The sequence below is a fragment of the Pseudophryne corroboree genome, chromosome 11, assembly GCF_028390025.1.
Source record: "Pseudophryne corroboree isolate aPseCor3 chromosome 11, aPseCor3.hap2, whole genome shotgun sequence".
Lineage (NCBI taxonomy): Eukaryota > Metazoa > Chordata > Amphibia > Anura > Myobatrachidae > Pseudophryne > Pseudophryne corroboree.
This window is the reverse complement of record NC_086454.1, coordinates 291,542,667-291,565,424: the sequence shown is the minus strand read 5'-3', so window position 1 is coordinate 291,565,424 and position 22,758 is coordinate 291,542,667. Positions and strand designations below refer to the sequence as shown.

The 22,758-nt window shown below is 46.3% G+C and overlaps 1 protein-coding gene across 7 annotated transcripts in view; it reads right to left on the bottom strand.

The window, feature by feature from the left end:
* NFAT5 (nuclear factor of activated T cells 5) overlaps positions 1-22,758 on the bottom strand; it is a 221,864-nt gene that overhangs the window by 160,861 nt on the left and 38,245 nt on the right. For 2 of the 7 annotated variants that reach the window (XM_063945455.1, XM_063945456.1), the window contains exon 1: positions 4,671-4,824. The exons of the other annotated variants lie outside the window; for them this stretch is intronic. The gene's annotated coding sequence lies outside the window, so the exon portion shown is untranslated. Of the gene's footprint in view, positions 1-4,670; positions 4,825-22,758 lie in introns of those variants that run through there. 7 annotated transcript variants of the gene reach the window in all.

The window sequence follows — 22,758 nt, the reverse complement described above, 5'->3', positions numbered from 1 at the left end:
GGCGAGGAAAGAGGATCCCCAACCTCTTTTGGACATGTGCGACCGAAAGGACTGCATCTGATAGGGTGTTACTTTATTTTGCTGTTGGGGAATATATGGTAAAAAAATTGATTTACCTGCTGTAGCTGTGGAAACCAGGTCCGTCAGCCCATCCCCAAACAATACATCCCCCTTATAGGGTAGTACTTCCATATGTTTCTTGGAATCCGCATCACCCGTCCATTGGCGAGGCCATAAGGATCTTCTCGCTGAGACAGACATGGCATTGACCCTAGAAGCTAGCAATCCAATGTCCCTTTGAGCATCCCTCATAAATAAGACTGCGTCTTTAATATGGGCTAGAGTTAGGAATATAGTATCCTTATCCATATTATCAAATTGATCTGTCAGCTCATCTGTCCAAGCTGCAATTGCGCTACACACCCATGCCGACGCAATTGTCGGTCTTAGCACAGCACCCGTATGAGAATAAATACACTTTATAATAATAATAATAATAATTTTATTTATATAGCGCTCTTTCTCCAATAGGACTCAAGGCGCTTAACAGATACACAGCATAATATAGTACAGAAAAATAATGAAGTACATTTTTCATAAAATACAGAAGCATGAAGATACTAAAAGAGACACTATGGAAATGCTTGAGTAAACAGGAAAGTCTTGAGTCTACTTTTGAAGGATTCTATAGTTGGGGCCTCTCGCACTGTGCTGGGAAGTGAGTTCCATAGAGTCGGAGCCGCATGACTAAAAGCTCGACCCCCAGATGAATTACGGTAGATTCTAGGTACTGCTAAAAGTCCTTCATCTACAGATCGCAGTAATCGAGTGGGGCAGTATGGGATCAGAAGCTGTTTCAGGTACCTTGGGCCTTGGTCATGTAATGCTTTGAAACTCAGTAAGCCAATCTTGAAGAGGATTCGCCATCTTACAGGCAGCCAGTGAAGGGAGTAGAGGATGGGTGTTATGTGGCTGGAACGGGGCTGGTTGGTTAACAGCCTGGCAGCTGTGTTTTGCACCAGCTGTAAGCGTTGCAATTCTTTTGCTGGTAGACCAAGGTAGAGGGCATTACAGTAGTCTAATCGAGATGATACAAATGCATGTATGACTTTTGGCATATCATCTGAGGGAATTAGGTGCTTGATTCTGGCTATGTTCCTCAGGTGAAAGAATGAGGATTTGATTGTGGCTGATATCTGATGTTTAAGTGTCAAGCCATCATCCAGGACAACGCCAAGATTCCGCACATGATCACTGGTCTGTAATTCTGAATCCCCGAGTGTAAGTCCAGTTGGTTGGCTATGCTGCAGTCTTGTCCTTTGATGTTGCGGTCGTATTATAAGGACCTCTGTTTTATCCGGGTTCAGTCGCAGCCAACTGGCGCTCATCCACTCCTGTAGTTCAGCTAGACAGCCATTCAGGGTTGCTACTGGGTTATCAGTGCCCGGAGCAAAGGACAAGTACAGTTGTGTATCATCTGCATAGCAGTGGTAGACCAGGCCATGGCGCCTGATTATTTCGCCCAATGGGAGCATGTATACTGCAAAAAGCATGGGGGATAGTATAGAACCTTGTGGGACACCACATGGCAATGGCACTGGTGGTGATGAGTATAATCCAGATGATACTCTCTGTGACCTGCCTGTGAGAAATGATTTGAACCAGTTTAGGACTGTGCCATCCAGACCACAGAAGTGTATCAGTCGCTCAATCAGAAGCCCGTGGTCCACGGTATCAAATGCTGCCGAGAGATCCAGAAGGATTAATATTGAACAGTCACCTCTGTCTTTTGCCATCAGAAGATCATTTAACACACACACCAGGGCTGTTTCAGTGCTATGTCTTCTCCTGAATCCTGATTGAAATGGATCATAAATATCATGGGTTGTCAGGCGAGTTTCCAGTTGATTTGCAACCACTTTCTCAATAACCTTTCCTAGGAAAGGAAGGTTTGATACCGGTCTGTAGTTGGACATGCAGTCGGGATCTAAATTAGGTTTTTTAAGAAGTGGTCTAACAATTGCTTCCTTTAGGGGTCCAGGAAAAATGCCTGTCTGCAAAGAGCATTGAACAATTTTTGCAAAGACAGGACCGATTATATCCGTACAACCTATTAGAAGCTTGGTTGAGGCTGGGTCCAGGCCACAGGTGGTGGGACGCAAAATCCGAGCAATTTCAGCAGTGTCCTTTACATCCACTGGGTCAAAGCTGGTCCATGAAGGCAGGTAGCTTATATTGGCAGGCTTTGTAGTTTGGCTCTCCTTTGATGGCACTGTGGATATTCCAGCCCGGATGGTGGATATTTTATCTGCAAAGAAGTTTGCAAACTCGTTGCATCTTGCTAGGGAAAGGGTCTCATCAGTCTGCAGGCATGCTGGCTTGCAAAGCATCTCCACTGTGCGGAAAAGTTGAGCTGGCCTATTGTTTGCTGCTGTGATCTCATTTGACAGGAACTGTCAACTTTAAGGTAGTTTCTTGCCTGCGATCTGCAGGGTCCTTAAGGGCCGCTTTGTCAGGAGACGGTAGCGCCACTTTTTTGGCCAAGCGCGTCAGGGCCTTGTCCACAGTGGGGGGTGATTCCCAAATCTCCCTGTCCTGCCTAGGGAAAGGGTATGCCATATAAATTCTTTTGGGGATCTGCGGTCTCTTATCCGGAGTCTCCCAAGCTTTTCCAAAGAATTCATTTAATTCATGAGATGTGGGAAAGTTAATAATCTGTTTCTTTTCCTTAAACATGTGTACCCTTGTGTCGGGGACCAAGGGTTCATCCACAATATGCAACACATCCCTTATTGCCACAATCATACACTGAATGGTTTTAGTCACCCTAGGGTGCAATTTTACTTCGTCATAGTCGACACTGGAATCAGAATCCGTGTCGGTAGTAGTGTCTTGTGTTAAGGGACGCTTTTGAGACCCCAACGGGCCCTGTGAGTCGGTCCAATCTGAGGATTGACCCCCTGATGTCCCCCCTAAATCAGCCTTATCAAGCCTTTTATGTAAAGATGCCACACACTTGCATTCAACATATGCCACATGTCCATCCAATCTGGAGTCGGCACAACCGACGGGGACACACCACTCATTTGCTCCACCTCCTCCTTGGAGAAGCCTTCCGCCTCAGACATGTCGACACACACGTACCGACACCCCACACACACACAGGGATTAACCTATAAGGGGACAAAACCCCAACCAGGTGCTAAGGGAGGCAGAGAAAGAGTATGCCAGCACACACCAGCGCTTAAAAACACTGGAAAATATATGTCCAGATAGCGCTTTTTTATATATATTATGCCAATTCCCACTCACTGCGTCGCTAATGTGCCCCCCTCCTCTTTTTTCCAGCCTGTGAGTTCAGCAGGGGAGAGACCAGGGAGCCACCGTTTCCTCATGCAGCTTCTGTGGAGAAAATGGTGCTGGTTAGTGGATCAAGCCCCGCCCACCCGACGGCGGGCTTCGGTCCCAGTGATTTTTCAATAAAATGGCGGGGGTTCATAGATTTACTGCCTCCGCAGTCTAATCCAACTGTATTTGTGCCAAAATGTAAGGTTTATTGCTGCTCAGGGCGCCCCCCCCTGCGCCCTGCACCCTTCAGTGCTGCTCTGTGTGTGTGTGACTGGGAGAAATGGCGCGCAGCGGTACCTCATGAAGATCTGATGTCTTCTGCCGCCTAAGATGTCTTCTGCCTTCTCTATCCGGCTTCTATCTTCGGCATCTGTGAGGAGGACGGCGGCGCGGCTCCGGGACGAACCCCAGGTGAGACCTGTGTTCCGACTCCCTCTGGAGCTAATGGTGTCCAATGGTAATGGTAGCCTTAGAAGCAGTGCCCAACTTGACAAGCCAGCTCTGCTTCTCTCTCCTTGGTCCCACGATGCAGGGAGCCTACAGGACTGCCAACAGGACTCCCTGAAAATAAAAAACCTAACAAAATTCTTTTACCACAGAAAACTCTGGAGAGCTCTCTGCAGTGCACCCATTCTCCTCTGGGCACAAGATCTGAGGTCTGGAGGAGGGGCATAGAGGGAGGAGCCAGTGCACAGCCATAGTCAAAGTTCTTTTTACGTGCCCTATCTCCTGCGGAGCCCGTCTATACCCCATGGTCCTTACGGAGTCCCCAGCATCCTCTAGGACGTTAGAGAAAATGTGTTAATAAGTCCGTCCAAATCGCACAAACCCGGACTTTGGACGACCATTCAGGCTTTTTAGACTCACAGATGCCTTAACTAGCAATGGGCATCTGATTGGAGCCACAATTGCATACCTCCAATAGACCGCCATTGCTAAAGACACCCAGCAGGGGGCACAAAAACAATCTCAATGCTGAGATACAGAACAGAGTGTGCCGAGAAGCACTAAAGCAGAGAGCAACACCCAAGGCAGGAAAGAGGAACTGTAGAGGTTTTAAAAGGTGCAGGGTGCGAGAATGAACATCATCTTTGTAGACAATATTTACAATTTTTCTTCAGGGATTAACACAATAAAATGGTTGGGGCTACCAACTCGTAAGCAAGTCACATAAAAGCTGACCATGGGAGAAGCAGCTGATCCTGAGATCTATGCCTGCAGCCCTGGGCGTTTGTCCCTGAGACTTGTTGATTGTTATAGCAAAGCAGACACAGTAGACTGCAGGCGGATAAGGGGTATACGTGGTATAAACACAGTCTCACCTGCGCCACATCCAGTTAGGATATCTGCCTCAATTAGGTTCCTCTGCAGAGCAGTCACTAAGTCGGGTTGCTTTCAGCTAATCACCTTAGTCTAGCTTGCTCAGATTTGGTGGAAATCTTGAACAGATTCCATCTCTTTCGAAACCGCATTATTGTACCACTATAATAAAAAGAACACTGATAAAAATAAATAAATAGAAAAGTGAGGATTACTGGTTATGTAAACTACAAAATACAAATCAAGGGGCAATCAATCTCACAGTCTGGTCTAAAGGGGGGTACACACGGGGAGATGCGTGCTGAGCGATCTATCACAGAACGCTTAGCACACATCTCTCTCCCTGCTCAACACACAGTGCAATGTGTGCTGAGCAAGGGGGGGCTCTCTCTTCACCCAGCGAAGTGAGCGATCTGACTAGATTTGAGCCAATCTAGAGTCAGCGATAGCAAACGCGCGGGGCCGTGCATCGCTATGGGGCATACACACAGAGCAATGCATGTTTCTTTTCTAAACAATCTAGTCAGATTGCTTATAATTTAAGCACACATCGCTACATGCGCACCCCCCTTAAGTTAGTCAAACAAATATCTTGTAGATCCCAGATCTGTTGCTACATAACATACAGTAATGTGGGATAAAGACGGGGCAGTTTTTACCTATTTTCTAAGCGATCTGACTAGATCGCTTAGAAATGAAGCACAAATCACTCTGTGTATGCCCCATAGCGATGCGCGGCCCAGCGCGTCGCTATCGCCAGCTCAGATCATTCAAGCATACAGGCAAGATCTAGTTAGATCGCCTCGCATAAAGAACACTGGATAGCTCAGATCGCTCAGCACACATCACTGTGTGTATAGCGGTGTATAGAGATATGTGTATAGCGGTGTATAGAGATGTGTGCTGAACGATCTGTGCTAACCTACATCGCTTAGCACACAGGCACAAGTCGGCCCGTGTGGACCCAGCAGAACACTGAAAGGTTTCAAGTAACCTGACCAGTGAGTCTCTGATATGTAGTATTTGTCTTGGTGCGCCATCTAATGGATGGACATGCATACTGCAAGAGTAAAGATAAGCTGCCTGATTAACGATTAATACAGAGTCAGATTTTCCGTCAAAATAGTTCATTTATTTATATATATAGCTATGTATTTATATATGCATACATTTATGACTGCTAGCGTGTGGGGAGTGTGTGTGTATATATATATATATATATATATATATATATATATATACACACACACACACATATACACACACACACATATACACACAACCAGTTTTGCTGTCCACCTCCTGATCCATCAGGACCCTTACTACACACTCAGATGTAGCCAAACTCATTCATCCAGTGATGCATGGATGGCACGACCAGTGTGCCCGTGACTATGATGCGCACATGTGTACACACACGGCATAGACTTTAATGGTGCGATCGCTGGATATGAGTAGTCGCAGCCCGGTATGCCATGCAGCATCCCGCGTTGAGTATGCCTGTGCATACGCATTGCAGCAAAGATGTACCTGGCTACATCTGTATATTTAAAGGATAACAAAGTATATACTACTGCACCTTTGCATAATACCCACATGAACTCACGTGTTGATATGTGTATAAATCTGCCTGATACTAGCCAGTGCCTCCACAGCCACTGAACTCAACACACGTCAGTTGAAAGAATATGATACGGTATCACCATATAAGTTTTGTCAGACTTCTATTGACTAGTTAGCTATAAGTTTATCACACAATGTCCTTGTCCTGTGGAATGCTGGGTAGGAGTGAACTGGTATCACTGTAATCATTGATATACTGTAGTAGCAGCACGATAAAGACATCCTGTAAGACTGACGCAGTTAGATACCCATGTATTACTATATAGCAGTAAATATTTAACAGGTGTAATGGAATAATGGGATATGATGATACCTTTGTAGAAAGCACTCAGTATAACCAAGTCAAGATGCCTTATATGTTATATTAACAATAAGGATACCTAGGACATATAAATATTCAGTTATTTTATGTTTCTATTATATACACAGTGATATTATCAAACACAAACACTAAGAATACAAGAAAGTAACCATGGCCGTTTTTTCTAATGATGAACTGACTCTATACACGGCTAGACATATTCTCAATTATGGCACACTTGCTGCAGTTATAACCATCACTTTCCATGCCATAACGGTCATACTTTTCTTGCATGTTTACAATAAATGTGCTTCAATTCAACCAATCCACATTAAAAAGTGTTCCATCGTTCCTGATCGTATTATTTACCCACCTAGACATCTACGCCTGACAATACTCAATCAACTGTCACTCTCGTTTATACGGTCAAACACCTTGCAAAACAACTATAGGATGTTACTGGAAGCATTGTACCCTTAAAGGATTGTTACAGCTACCATAGGACTGTCTGAGACAGGGCACTGCAGAACGTAACATTCACAAATACAGTACGCATCTTTAGGGCTAAACAATGAATTGAAGGTCTAAGTGATATCCGCCCATACTCAATATAAGAATAGAATGGTGTTCTATGCAAAAGCGGTCATACTCCAGCCATCTCCAGTGCTCTAACAGTAGGCTGAACGATTAAGGCAGAGGCAAGTACAGGGGGAGCTTTCATGGGCACATATCACCGGCATCCTTTAGCAGATTATCAAGTAATTAAAATTCTGCTACAGCTGTAGTATTCTTTATGGGCCCTACAAACTTAGCGATGTTGCACGGGTGATATTGTTCATATCGTTTAGCGTGGAGGCACAGATGATGAACGATGCACGTCCCCGTGGCCGTTCATGGTTGGTTTTCCATTGTTTTTCAATGCAAGTGAATTTGAATGATAACGATCAGATCGATCATCGTCCAAATCGCTGACATCGCTAAATGTGTAGGGCCCTTTAGCATTCTTTCTACAGCAAAGTGGTTGTAATTTAGGACAATACGGGTGGTGTAATGGTTAGCATTACTGGCTAACAGTATTGAGGTCATGAGGATGATTCACACTGTGTGTGTAGTTTGTATATTGTCCCCAAACTTGTGTGGGTTTACCCCAGGTACTCCAGTTTCCTCCCACTCTAAAAATATACCAGTAGGTTAATTGGTTCCTGACAAAAATGAATCCTAGTGTGTAAGTGTGCACGGGTACAGGGGCAGACTACATGCGCCAAGAGTTTTTTATCTGCAGTCACAATCTATGTTTCTATGTCCATATTTCTATTGCTGCCAACCAGGGCTGTTTCCAAGAGTTCTACTACAGGCTATAGGCCAGGGGAGTGTCTACGTGTGGGGGTTTCCTCCAGGTGCTCCAGTTCCCACAGCCCAAATACATACTTGTTACTAATAATACAGATAATAATATAGATGTTCTGTAAATAATAAGGGCCTCATCTATTCCCAAACAAAAAACCTTGCGGCGCGGATACAGAGCTGAAAACAACTCGCCTTCAGATACTCCAGCTTTGCATGCATGTGTAGCAAATGCAATATACGCCCATATGCGGAGCTGTACTTATCTCTGTGCCGCATCGCCCTCTATCCGTGATTGGTGTGTCATAGCAGTAATCATGGTCAGGGCGGACGAATCTGGTACAAAATATGCATATGAGTATTTTATAAGTGCCTGCTCATGTGTTACTAACCGGCTACTACCCCCCAATGACATAATATCACACACACACACACACACACACACCGATTTCTCTCTGTCCACTATCATTAGGCCACATAAGCAAGCCACTGTATTGTGCGGGGATTTGCACACATGAATAAGTCCAACAGGAGCTTTAGGGGGAGATAAAAGGATTATGGGACAGGGAACAAGACAGTAGTACAGTTCTAGATGGTAAATCGTGTAAGCATTAATGAGAACGGAACTACTAATAATTTATATAGAGTTAGTGTTCTTTAAACATCAAGAAAGTCATAACGGTCTACAGTACCTCTGCTATTCAGCAGTAAGTGCCGTAAACTGTAAGCGGTCTGCATGTAAACCAGCCTACCCTGAAAAAAATGTTTATCTATGGAAATGTTATCTGCTCTCCTACACTCTGATGTAACCCTTCGTAGGCAGGGGCTGTTCAGCTGTGGAGGAGTTAAAGGACCCCACGAAGAGCCCGGCGACTTACAAAGCCAACAAAGTATCTGAAGAATGCAGGGGATGACTGTATGCCAACAAAACGCTAAAGATTAACAATGTACCATTCCCCTCCCCTTATAGCTCCTGACCATACATACAGTGGGAGTATAAAGGCTGAAAACAGCATTAACTGCAACGATGTCAAACAGTAACTACGGCAAGTGAGCAGTAACGTGAAAGTGATAAAGGTGTCACCAGCTAGTCAAGTGCTACACTTTCCATTGCACTATTTATAAACACGTTCAGTCTCATAGCGATAAACACACGCTAAAGCCTCAAACACGATCAGGTTTCCTGCGCACATTCACGATAAAGTCTGATGGTAGGCATGGGCCAAGACTGACGGCACGGAGGGCTATGCTGTGGACACAGTAACACACACCAGCATCATTAAGAAGGAAAATGCAGGCCGCGAGTGCCTATGTCACTGTGCACAAAGCTATTTCCAAAGCATGCAAAGGCTTAGTTACAAAGCAACACCGCGCTCTGTGTATTCTAGGAGATGCTCTGTAAAGGCAATCTCCACATCCCCCTATGGAACGTAGCATGATGATATCCGTCCTTCTTTTCCAGGGGAAATATTTTAACTGCCTTGATCAATAGTGATCTTGGTAATGATTCAGAGATGGACGCAATGTCAATATTGTATGCGGTGGAGATATTTTTTGGCAACTGTACATGCATCCAAGTTACACTGTGCATGTTCTGCGATGTTGTTGCAACGGCGATTGCAGTGAGTACTTATTTGCAAAGTGATTGACAGATGGGGGACTGTTTGTGGGAGGTAACAGAGGAGTGACTACTAAAACACAGGCGTAACAGCTTGTGACTGATCTTACTTCAGAGATGCTGCTGGCGGACATCTCAATACAAATATCGGCGGCTGCAACATTTGCTACAGTGGCATAAGACATCTCTGCATCAGGCTTCTTGTTCGTTGCCAGCCAGGAAAAGCTTCAAATAAATGACCTGTTGGCCGTACTAGCTCTAAAAGACTTTATATGGAGTTTTCCCCATATACTGTAGGTTTAGATGTGTGGTTATAAGTCACAGTACTACTAATACCACCTGCTTGATCAATTTGTCCACTTCCATGTATGATTAACCCAGGTGCCTCTCCCACCTGACAACTGCTTACACACAACATAAGGCAGGGGTGGGGAACCTTTTTTCTACCGAGGGCCATTTGGATATTTATAAAATCATTCGGGGGCCATACAAAAATTCTCAACTTAAAAAATTACCCTGCCCCCCCGTAGGTCTGCCCCTTAGAGGTACTGTGTGTGCACGCCGGAGGCGCACGCGCCAAAAAAATGGATGTGGCCAGTTAAAATGGGACGTGATACACATATGCCCCCAATAGTGCAGTGCCAGATCCACAATTGCCCCCACAGTGCCAGGTATATAGATGCCCCCACAGCCAGGTATACAAATGTCCCTCACAGTGCCAGGTATACAGATGTCCCCATTGTGCCAAGTATACAGATGCCCCTCACAGTGCCAGGTATACAGATGTCCCCACAATCTCCAGGTATACAAATGCCCCTCACAGTGCCAGGTATACAAATGTCCCCACAGTGCCAGGTATACAAATGCCCCTCACAGTGCCAGGTATACAGATGTCCCCACAGTGCCAGGTATACAAATGCCCCTCACAGTGCCAGGTATACAGATGCCCCCACAGTGCCAGGAATACAGATGCCCCCACAGTGCCAGGAATACAAATGCCCCTCACAGTGCCAGGTATACAAATGCCCCTCACAGTGCCAGGTATACAGATGTCCCCACAGTGCCAGGTATACAAATGCCCCTCACAGTGCCAGGTATACAGATGTCCCCACAGTGCCAGGTATACAGATGCCCCCACAGTGCCAGGTATACAGATGCCCCTCACAGTGCCATGTATACAGATGTCCCCACAGTGCCATGTATACAGATGTCCCCACAGTGCCAGGTATACAGATGCCCCCCCATCCCCGTGCTGCTTACCGCTCCTTTCGGCGGGACACGGAGGAGAGCGCGGCTATGTTGGGCGGCAACGTGTAGGACTTGAAACCAGCCGCCGGTTCGAGAGTCAATCAGAGCTCGCGGACCGGCAGCCGCCGCTCCTGAATGGCTGCCGGTCCGCGAGCTCTGATTGGCTCACGAACCGGCGGCTGGTTTCAAGTCCTACACGCCGCTGCTCCCACCCGACAGCCGCGCTCTCCTCCCTGTTCTGACAAGTGAGACACGCTGCCGCTGGACTGAGCGGCGGCGTGTCTCACTGAGAGAAGCGGGTGGGCCGGAGCAAGCGGCTTTGCGGGCCTTATACGGCCCGCGGGCCGGAGGTTCCCCACCCCTGACATAAGGCAAGGCCTAGTCAGTGCTATGTACAGTATGTAAGGGGTAATAAAAAAAATGAAGAAAAAAAAACTTTGCCGTAAGATGCCTGGAGCTATGTGGACAGCCAACTGGGCAATTTTAGTCACCGCTGTCTACAAAACATAAGCAAGTGTACTCTAAATTGAGCAAGTGTACTCTAAATTGGCCAGTAAATCAGATGAGCATTTGGCCAGGACAGATCAAATGTCAAATCGGGAAAGGTCCAAAATCCTAATGGATTATAAACACAAAAGATGCCGCCATCAACCATTCACTATTTTACAAGGTTATATATTTTATAATGAACGGAATGGACCAGTGAATTGACTTCTCCTTTCTGGTGCATATATCTGGAGAACCCTTGTACTGACTGGCATATACTGTAAGGGTAGGACTGGACTTGTTGCCTTTTTGTCAAGGGTGAAGCACTTTGCAATCTAACTATAATATGCATAAGGCCTGATTCTGAATCAGATGCTGGTGCATCAGTGTGCATCTTTTATGCCACTAACGCTACAAGCCCTATCTGGTGTACATCCATCCATTGGCATGTGCAAGGACTAAGTGACATTCAGATACCACTTGCTGCATCTTTGCACCATGCAAGGTGCAAATTCTGCGCCAGAGTATGGCGTCCAATGGAGGTGATTTAAGTGTCTGAATTCGCAACAAGAACAGCAACACACCCGTAACGCCTTCATAAATACGCCCATATAATAAGGATCATATTCATGCCTGACTAGCCACCTCCAGTCAGCACCCAGGAAGGTCCAGCATATTTTCAGATACTGTGTGTCTCAATCATCACTGTGCCTCTTCTGTGCGAACACACCAGATGCATGCGCTGTGCCACTTTTTTTTTTTTAAATGCATGCGCAGTAGGTAGATATAAACCATTTGCACGAACATCGGCATTGCATTTGACTCTATTAGAATTAGGCCCATTAGAACAATACTGCACAACATAAACCAGCGGTTGTACTAGGATTATTCCGCCTTAACATGCACACCTGGTAGGGAATATATAGCATAAAGAACCATCCTCATACAGCGTGAGATGCCTGGCGTGAGTGAGCTGTCAGGATCGGTGCAACTCTAACGTCAGGCTGTCTTTTTTGTTGCTGTGTCTTAGCGGCAACGCAAAGCGACTAGGACACACCAGGAGGCACTGCTGAATTAATTGGATATGCAACACTTGTATATCTGTGTGTGACTGAGTCTGTATATGGAGCGGAACAGAACTTGTATTAGAAAAAACTGCAGCTGCTACATTGTGGCACTGTGTGTACAGATTCAGGGACTAAGTTACACACAGTCTCCTTGTGCATCCTAGTCACATTGCATTTCGACTAACATGCATTTGTGGCATACAAAAAAGCAAAAAAGATGCCCAAAAGTCTCACAAGACCTGGCATGCCAAGAAGGGCTATTTGGCATGACTGCAGCAAAGATGTAGGAGGACACATCTGTGTGGAAATGATATTTTAGAATCCAGCAATTGATACAATGTATTTACACTGTTTATATAATTCACGAGATCCGGTCTGAAGATCGACAGTGTCTAGGTCGACAATGTTTAGGTCGACCACTATAGGTCGACAGGGTCAGAAGGTCGACAGGGTCAGGTGGGCAACATGAGGTTTTCAAAAAAAATTATTTTTTTACTTTTTCATACTTAACGATCCACGTGAACTACGATTGGAATGGCAATCTGTGCCGAGCGAAGCAGTAGCGGAGCGAGGCATCTTGCCCGAAGCATGGCGAGCGAAGCGAGTCATGCGAGGGGACACGGTGCACTAATTGGGGTTCCCGGTCACTCTACAAAGAAAACGACACAAAAAACCCCACAAAACTAAAAACCTCATGTCGACCTTTTGACCTGTCGACCTAGTGACTGTCGACCTATAGTGGTTAACCTAAACATTGCCGACCTAGACACGGTCGATCTAATGATCCACACCCATAATTCACATAAAGGTAATGTCATAAAAGCCATGAGAGAACATAAAAGGTGATCATCGCAAATAAAGATCCCTAATGCACGCCCAACATGTGTCTTCCGATCACTTCCTTAGGGGAACTTAAACACAACAGATTTTGTATTAACCTTGCTTAAAACTGCACATCCACACCACATAAAATGGCAGTGATTTCTTTTCACTAGCGCGTTACAAAAGTTCAAAACGGGCATGTATAAGTGGGGCTTTTCTTTTCTACGCAGATGCAGCAATTTCAAGGCAGGCTCATTCAGAATGCATGCCAAGACCTACATTTCGGGAAGTGCCTCTGGAAAATCAATACACTTCTCACATGCGTTTTATCAGTGGAGAAGGACCTTGGGGGTCATTCCGACCCGATCGCACGCTGCACTTTTTCGCAGCTGTGTGATCGGGTCGCAACTGCGCATGCGCTGCGGCCGCAACGCACAGGCGCGTCGTTACCCGGCGACGGGCGATGCTGGGCAACGACAAGAACTACGAAGAAATACTTTGCAATCGGCGAACACAAGAAGATTGACAGGCAAAAGGTGGATCCGGGCGTCAACTGACTGTTTTCGGGGAGTGGCGAGTCCAACGCAGGCGTGTCGAGGCGTTTGGAGGGCGGATGTCTGATGTCAATTCCAGGACCTGACAGGCTGAAGTGATCGCAGTGGGTAAGTAAATCCAGACCTACTCCTAAACTGCACAAAATGTTTTTGCACAGCTCTGCTGCACAAGCGAACGCAGCCTTGCTATGCAAAAATACATAGGCAGCGACTATCTGATCGCACGGCAGCTAAAAACAGCTACCGTGCGATCAACTCCGAATGAGGGCCCATGTGCAACCTCAGTGACCCCCAATCTGGAAAGCTCTGCACTGTGCAATATTTTTGAGAAAACAGACCCCGTATCTGGGGACTTCTTCAGCATCAAGACTTCTGAAGAAAGCTCCAGGAAAATGGAGCCAGAGTGTGCAGCCTGTACACTGTGGTCTCCCTCAAGTGGCTCATGTGCATTGAACCCCGTTTAGCCATTACAGATATGCCAGTGACTCCTACTTTTGCAGGTTCTGCAAGACATATACGTGTCATAAAGAGCAAAATGTCACTAAGGTCTATTCTACTAATCCTTTATGTCCTCATGCTTCACACACTTAAAATCTTCCAGTGTTCTCTTACAACACTGTCAAGTTTATGCTCACTTGTGTACAAAACTAGTATGGAGAGCGATGAGTAATCCCAACAGTCTTTCATGGCTGTGTGCTTTCTATTACAGTGAAAGGTGCTTTGCCATAAAAAGCAATGCCTAGAAAGGTAGTCCATTCAAAGTACAGGCCGATCAACCTCCCCTCCGCTGTCTGCTGAGAAAAAACATGCTGTCAAACACCCCCCCCAAGACTGGGAATGCCTCCCAAAATGTACCTTCTCCACCTCTTGACACTCACTAATATAATGTATTCCCACAACACAAAATCTTGCTTTTATGGGTGCATAAAAAATGCATCCAGTTCTCCCTCACCGAGGAACCTCCGTTTCACCCAACTAATTTTATACAAAGATGCACGTTGCACCCCGCAGTGCCCAAACAAAATAGGTGCATTCTTGTAGATAAAGTATAAGCGCAGATGGCTTAGGCACTATGACAGGAGTATATTTTGCCTTAACAGAAACTACTTTATTGTTTAATTTGTCCTAAACAGATAAAAATCTAAATGCGAATTGGTTACTGTAGTTTTACAGCAGATTTGAAACTTTGAGCAATTTTAGAAAATACATTTTCAAGATTCCCTTCTCTAATACAAGATGAAAACAGCAGCTTACGGCTTAACCCTGTGTTATGAACAAGAAATTCCATAATAAAAATAAATGATTGCGCAGACAGAGTGCAGATCAGTGTCATAAAAGTCTTGCTTACAGACACAGTGTACTGGAGAACGCTATTTTAAGGGCTGAGACTTAAGTAAACGTGTGCTTGTGTAATGTGCTATTAGTGTGAATAGACTCTTTCATCTTCTACAGAACACCTCAATATTGCAGAGCTCACAAATTTAACTGCTGAAGAAAATGTCCGTTTTGGTATTGAAATTCCCTGGATAACTTGTCTCTTCACAGCTGCGCACATTGGGAAATGGAGTTGCACAGTTACTAGTTTTTTTGTGTTTTTTTTTTTTTTTGGGGGGGGGCCAGGGGGAACAGTCGTACTCTGTTCTAGGGTAATGGCTCTGTTACATAATTCCATCTACTACAATGGCCTGACAGACGTTGTGTGGAACCAAGCGCCGGGCCTAAACAACTTCAAAATCTCATGTTTCAAACCAATAGATCAGTTCACACGGCTTTTGTCAGTGCCAAGCATTGGGCAAGAGAAAAACGTACGATTAACCCTTACTGTGACTTCCTTAAGCCTTGAAGAGCAACTTTTGTCTTCTTTTAATTCATATATTTACTGTACTTTTTAAAGATGTATATACAGAAAAAAATGAATTAAACAAATAACAGGAACCAACTTCTCCCAGTTTGCGTCTTGTTTTGATAAAAATGCTCTATTGTCTATTACGTAACTAGTCAATGTCACTATTGGTCAAATGCATCATTACCTGAATTAAAAACATTGTCCTTCCCCCACCCCATCATTAAATTACTCAGCTTTCCCTTCTTCATGTGACTGAAGAAAGTGCTACATACAGTTGTCTCCCAATGACTAATATTTCTGATAGTCGCATGATCCTGAAAGCAGGCTTGCACTAAACCTGGGACCAGTATGGTGTAAGAACCTTTGGTAACAAGACACTCCTGCATAACTGTATTCACTAAATGGGGAAAAATCACAACACCAAATCACAGATTATGGTGCCTAACAAACCAGATTGCTGTGATCGATCTGCCCTTTAGGTTTGAATAACGTGAGCTAAAGTTGATATTATTATTATTAATAATAATAACAGTTTCCTATATAGCGCTGAAATTCCATTGCAAAATATATAAGATTTTACTTACCGATAAATCTATTTCTCGTAGTCCGTAGTGGATGCTGGGGACTCCGTCAGGACCATGGGGAATAGCGGCTCCGCAGGAGACAGGGCACAAAAGTAAAAGCTTTAGGATCAGGTGGTGTGCACTGGCTCCTCCCCCTATGACCCTCCTCCAAGCCTCAGTTAGGATAGTGTGCCCGGACGAGCGTACACAATAAGGAAGGATTTTGAATCCCGGGTAAGACTCATACCAGCCACACCAATCACACTGTACAACCTGTGATCTGAACCCAGTTAACAGCATGATAACAGCGGAGCCTCTGAAAAGATGGCTCACAACAATAATAACCCGATTTTTGTAACAATAACTATGTACAAGTATTGCAGACAATCCGCACTTGGGATGGGCGCCCAGCATCCACTACGGACTACGAGAAATAGATTTATCGGTAAGTAAAATCTTATTTTCTCTGACGTCCTAGTGGATGCTGGGGACTCCGTCAGGACCATGGGGATTATACCAAAACTCCCAAACGGGCGGGAGAGTGCGGATGACTCTGCAGCACCGAATGAGAGAACTCCAGGTCCTCTTTAGCCAGGGTATCAAAATTTGTAGAATTTAGCAAACGTGTTTGCCCCTGACCAAGTAGCTGCTCGGCAAAGAATGAACACTGCTGACAGTGCTATCACATGATTTTTCGCCCAGCGAAGAATCCTTGCAGCTTCTGCCATTGCCCTCCTGCTTCTTGTGCCGCCCTGTCTGTTTACGTGGGCGACAGCCGTGATGTTGTCCGACTGGATCAATACCGGTTGACCCTGAAGCAGAGGCCTTGCTTGACTTAGGGCATTGTAAATGGCCCTTAGCTCTAGGATATTTATGTGAAGAGACGTTTCCATGCTTGACCACAAGCCCTGGAAATTTCTTCCCTGTGTGACTGCTCCCCAGCCTCTCAGGCTGGCATCCGTGGTTACCAGCATCCAATCCTGAATGCCGAATCTGCGGCCCTCGAGAAGATGAGCCTTCTGTAACCACCACAGGAGAGATACCCTTGTCCTTGGAGATAGGGTTATCCGCTGATGCATCTGAAGATGCGATCCGGACCATTTGTCCAGCAGATCCCACTGAAAAGTTCTTGCATGGAATCTTCCGAATGGAATCGCTTCGTAAGAAGCCACCATTTTTCCCAGGACTCTCGCGCACTAATGCACTGACACTTGTCCTGGTTTTAGGAGGTTCCTGACTAGCTCGGATAACTCCCTGGCCTTCTCCTCCGGGAGAAACACCTTTTTCTGGACTGTGTCCAGAATCATCCCTAGGAACAGTAGACGTGTTGTTGGAATCAGCTGTGATTTTGGGATATTTAGAATCCACCCGTGCTGACGTAGCACTACCTGAGATAGTGCTACTCCGACCTCTAACTGTTCCCTGGACCTTGCCCTTATCAGGAGATCGTCCAAGTAAGGGATAATTAATACGCCTTTTCTTCGAAGAAGAATCATCATTTCGGCCATTACCTTGGTAAAGACCCGTGGTGCCGTGGACAATCCAAACGGCAGCGTCTGAAACTGATAATGACAGTTTTGTATCACAAACCTGAGGTACCCTTGGTGAGAAGGGTAGATTGGGACATGGAGATAAGCATCCTTGATGTCTAGAGATACCATATAGTCCCCTTCTTCCAGGTTCGCTATCACTGCTCTGAGTGACTCCATCTTGAATTTGAACCTTTTTATGTAAGTGTTCAAAGATTTTAGATTTAAAATTGGTCTCACCGAGCCGTCCGGCTTCGGTACCACAAACAGCGTGGAATAATACCCCTTTCCCTGTTGTAGGAGGGGTACCTTGATTATCACCTGCTGGGAATACAGCTTGTGAATAGCTTCCAATACTGCCTCCCTGTCGGAGGGAGACGTTGGTAGAGCAGACTTCAGGAACCGGCGAGGGGGAGACGTCTCGAATTCCAATTTGTACCCCTGTGATACTACCTGCAGGATCCAGGGGTCCACTTGCGAGTGAGCCCACTGCGCGCTGAAATTCTTGAGACGGCCCCCCACCGTGCCCGAGTCTGCTTGCAGAGCCCCAGCGTCATGCTGAGGACTTGGCAGAAGCGGGTGAGGGCTTCTGCTCCTGGGAAGAGGCTGCATGGTGCAGTCTTTTTCCCCTTCCTCTGCCCCGGGGCAGGAACGAGCGGCCTTTTTCCCTCTTGCCCTTATAGGGACGAAAGGACTGGGTTTGAAAAGACGGTGTCTTTTTCTGCTGAGAGGTGACCTGGGGTAAAAAGGTGGATTTTCCAGCCGTTGCTGTGGCCACCAGGTCCGATAGACCGACCCCAAATAACTCCTCCCCTTTATACGGCAATACTTCCATATGTCGTTTGGAATCCGCATCACCTGACCACTGTCGCGTCCATAACGTTCTTCTGGCAGAAATGGACATCGCACTTACTCTAGATGCCATGGTGCAAATATCCCTCTGTGCATCTCGCATATATAGTAATGCATCCTTCAAATGCTCTATAGTTAATAATATACTGTCCCTATCCAGGGTATCAATATTTTCAGTCAGGGAATCCGACCAAGCCACTCCAGCGCTGCACATCCAGGCTGAGGCGATCGCTGGTCGCAGTATAACACCGGTATGTGTGTATATACCTTTTAAGATATTTTCCAGCCTTCTATCAGCTGGTTCCTTGAGAGCGGCCGTATCAGGAGACGGTAACGCCACTTGTTTTGATAAGCGTGTGAGCGCCTTATCTACCCTAGGGGGTGTTTCCCAACGTGCCCTAACCACTGGCGGGAAAGGGTATAGTGCCAATAATTTATTAGAAATCAGCAGTTTTTTTATCGGGGGAAACCCACGCTTTATCACACACCTCATTTAATTCATCTGACTCAGGAAAAACCACTGGTAGTTTTTTCACACCCCACATAATACCCTTTTTTGTGGTACTTTTAGTGTCAGAAATGTTCAATGCCTCCTTCATTGCCGTGATCATGTAACGTGTGGCCCTACTGGACATTACGTTTGTCTCGTCACCGTCGACACTGGATTCAGTATCCGTGTCAGGGTCTGTGTCGACCATCTGAGGTAACGGGCGTTTTAGCGCCCCTGACGGTGTCTGAGACGCCTGAACAGGCACTAATTGATTTGTCGGCTGTCTCATGTCGTCAACAGTTTTTTGCAAAGTGCTGACATTGTCACGTAATTCTTTAATTACTACCATCCAGTCAGGTGTCGACTCCCTAGGGGGTGACATCACTAACACAGGCAATTGCTCTGCTTCCACATCATTTTCCTCCTCATACATGTCGACACAATCGTACCGACACCCAGCACACACACAGGGAATGCTCTGATAGAGGACAGGACCCCACTAGCCCTTTGGGGAGACAGAGGGAGAGTTTGCCAGCACACACCAGAGCGCTATATATATATATACAGGGATAACCTTATATAAGTGTTACTCCCTGTTATAGCTGCTGTATTTATATATTAGCTGCCAATAGTGCCCCCCTCTCTGTTTTACCCTGTTTCTGTAGTGCAGGACTGCAGGGGAGAGTCAGGGAGCCGTCCTTCCAGCGGAGCTGTGAAAGAAAATGGCGCTTGTGTGCTGAGGAGAAAGGCTCCGCCCCCTTCACGGCGGCCTTTTCTCCCGCTTTTTTCAGGAAACTGGCAGGGGATAAATGCATCCATATAGCCCAGGAGCTATATGTGATGCATTTTTTTTAGCCATATAAGGTTTTTATATCGTTTTTATTGCGTCTCAGGGCGCTCCCCCCCAGCGCCCTGCACCCTCAGTGACCGGAGTGTGAAGTGTGCTGAGAGCAATGGCGCACAGCTGCAGTGCTGTGCGCTACCTTATTTGAATACAGAAACGTCTTCTTCCGCCGCTTTCTCCGGACCTCTTCGCTCTTCTGGCTCTGTAAGGGGGCCGGCGGCGCGGCTCCGGGACCCATCCAGGCTGAGCCTGTGATCGTCCCTCTGGAGCTAATGTCCAGTAGCCAAGAAGCCCAATCCACTCTGCAGTCAGGTGAGTTCGCTTCTTCTCCCCTTAGTCCCATGATGCAGTGAGCCTGTTGCCAGCAGGACTCACTGAAAATAAAAAACCTATTTAAACTTTTACTTCTAAGCAGCTCAGGAGAGCCACCTAGCTTGCACCCTTCTCGTTCGGGCACAAAAATCTAACCGAGGCTTGGAGGAGGGTCATAGGGGGAGGAGCCAGTGCACACCAGCTAGTCTAAAGCTTTTACTTTTTGTGCCCAGTCTCCTGCGGAGCCGCTATTCCCCATGGTCCTTACGGAGTTCCCAGCATCCACTAGGACGTCAGAGAAATCTCATTATGATATGCAATTATTCCGAAATACAGAAAAATATGATATCCAAAATACTTCTGGTCCCAAGCATTTTGGATAAGGGATACTCAACCTGCTAAATATAGTGGGCATTTGATTGGCTATGCAGGAAAAATAAGAATTTACTTACCGATAATTCTATTTCTCGTAGTCCGTAGTGGATGCTGGGGACTCCGTAAGGACCATGGGGAACAGCGGCTCCGCAGGAGACTGGGCACAAAAGTAAAGCTTTAGAACTACCTGGTGTGCACTGGCTCCTCCCCCTATGACCCTCCTCCAAGCCTCAGTTAGGATACTGTGCCCGGACGAGCGTACACAATAAGGAAGGATTTTGAATCCCGGGTAAGACTCATACCAGCAACACCAATCACACCGTATAACTCGTGATCTAAACCCAGTTAACAGCATGATAACAGAGGAGCCTCTAGAAAAGATGGCTCACTACAGCAATAACCCGATTTTTTTGGTAACAATAACTATGTACCAGTATTGCAGACAATCCGCACTTGGGATGGGCGCCCAGCATCCACTACGGACTACGAGAAATAGAATTATCGGTAAGTAAATTCTTATTTTCTCTAACGTCCTAAGTGGATGCTGGGGACTCCGTAAGGACCATGGGGATTATACCAAAGCTCCCAAACGGGCGGGAGAGTGCGGATGACTCTGCAGCACCAAATGAGAGAACTCCAGGTCCTCCTCAGCCAGGGTATCAATTTTGTAGAATTTTACAAACGTATTTGCTCCTGACCAAGTAGCTGCTCGGCAAAGTTGTAAAGCCGAGACCCCTCGGGCAGCCGCCCAAGATGAGCCCACCTTCCTTGTGGAGTGGGCATTTACAGATTTTTGGCTGTGGCAGGCCTGCCACAGAATGTGCAAGCTGAATTGTACTACAAATCCAACGAGCAATAGTCTGCTTAGAAGCAGGAGCACCCAGCTTGTTGGGTGCATACAGGATAAACAGTGAGTCAGATTTTCTGACTCCAGCCGTCCTGGAAACATATATTTTCAGGGCCCTGACAACGTCTAGCAACTCGGAGTCCTCCAAGTCCCTAGTAGCCGCAGGCACCACAATAGGTTGGTTCAGGTGAAACGCTGAAACCACCTTAGGGAGAAACTGAGGACGAGTCCTCAATTCCGCCCTGTCCGAATGGAAAATCAGATAAGGGCTTTTACAGGATAAAGCCGCCAATTCTGACACGCGCCTGGCCCAGGCCAGGGCCAACAGCATGACCACTTTCCATGTGAGATATTTTAACTCCACAGATTTAAGTGGTTCAAACCAATGTGACTTTTGGAACCCAAAAACTACATTGAGATCCCAAAGTGCCACTGGAGGCACAAAAGGAGGCTGTATATGCAGTACCCCTTTTACAAACGTCTGAACTTCAGGCACTGAAGCTAGTTCTTTTTGGAAGAAAATTGACAGGGCCGAAATTTGAACCTTAATGGACCCCAATTTCAGGCCCATAGACACTCCTGTTTGCAGGAAATGTAGGAATCGACCCAGTTGAATTTCCTCCGTCGGGCCTTACTGGCCTCGCACCACGCAACATATTTTCGCCAAATGCGGTGATAATGTTTTGCGGTTACATCCTTCCTGGCTTTGATCAGGATAGGGATGACTTCATCCGGAATGCCTTTTTTCCTTCAGGATCCGGCGTTCAACCGCCATGCCGTCAAACGCAGCCGCGGTAAGTCTTGGAACAGACAGGGTCCTTGCTGGAGCAGGTCCCTTCTTAGAGGTAGAGGCCACGGATCCTCCGTGAGCATCTCTTGAAGTTCCGGTTACCAAGTCCTTCTTGGCCAATCCGGAGCCACGAATATAGTGCTTACTCCTCTCCATCTTATCAATCTCAGTACCTTGGGTATGAGAGGCAGAGGAGGGAACACATACACTGACTGGTACACCCACGGTGTTACCAGAGCGTCTACAGCTATTGCCTGAGGGTCCCTTGACCTGGCGCAATACCTGTCGAGTTTTTCCCAACGGTTTATAATCATGTGGAAGACTTCTGGGTGAAGTCTCCACTCTCCCGGGTGGAGGTCGTGTCTGCTGAGGAAGTCTGCTTCCCAGTTGTCCACTCCCGGAATGAATACTGCTGACAGTGCTATCACATGATTTTCCGCCCAGCGAAGAATCCTTGCAGCTTCTGCCATTGCCCTCCTGCTTCTTGTGCCACCCTGTCTGTTTACGTGGGTGACTGCCGTGATGTTGTCCGACTGGATCAACACCGGCTGACCTTGAAGCAGAGGTCTTGCTAAGCTT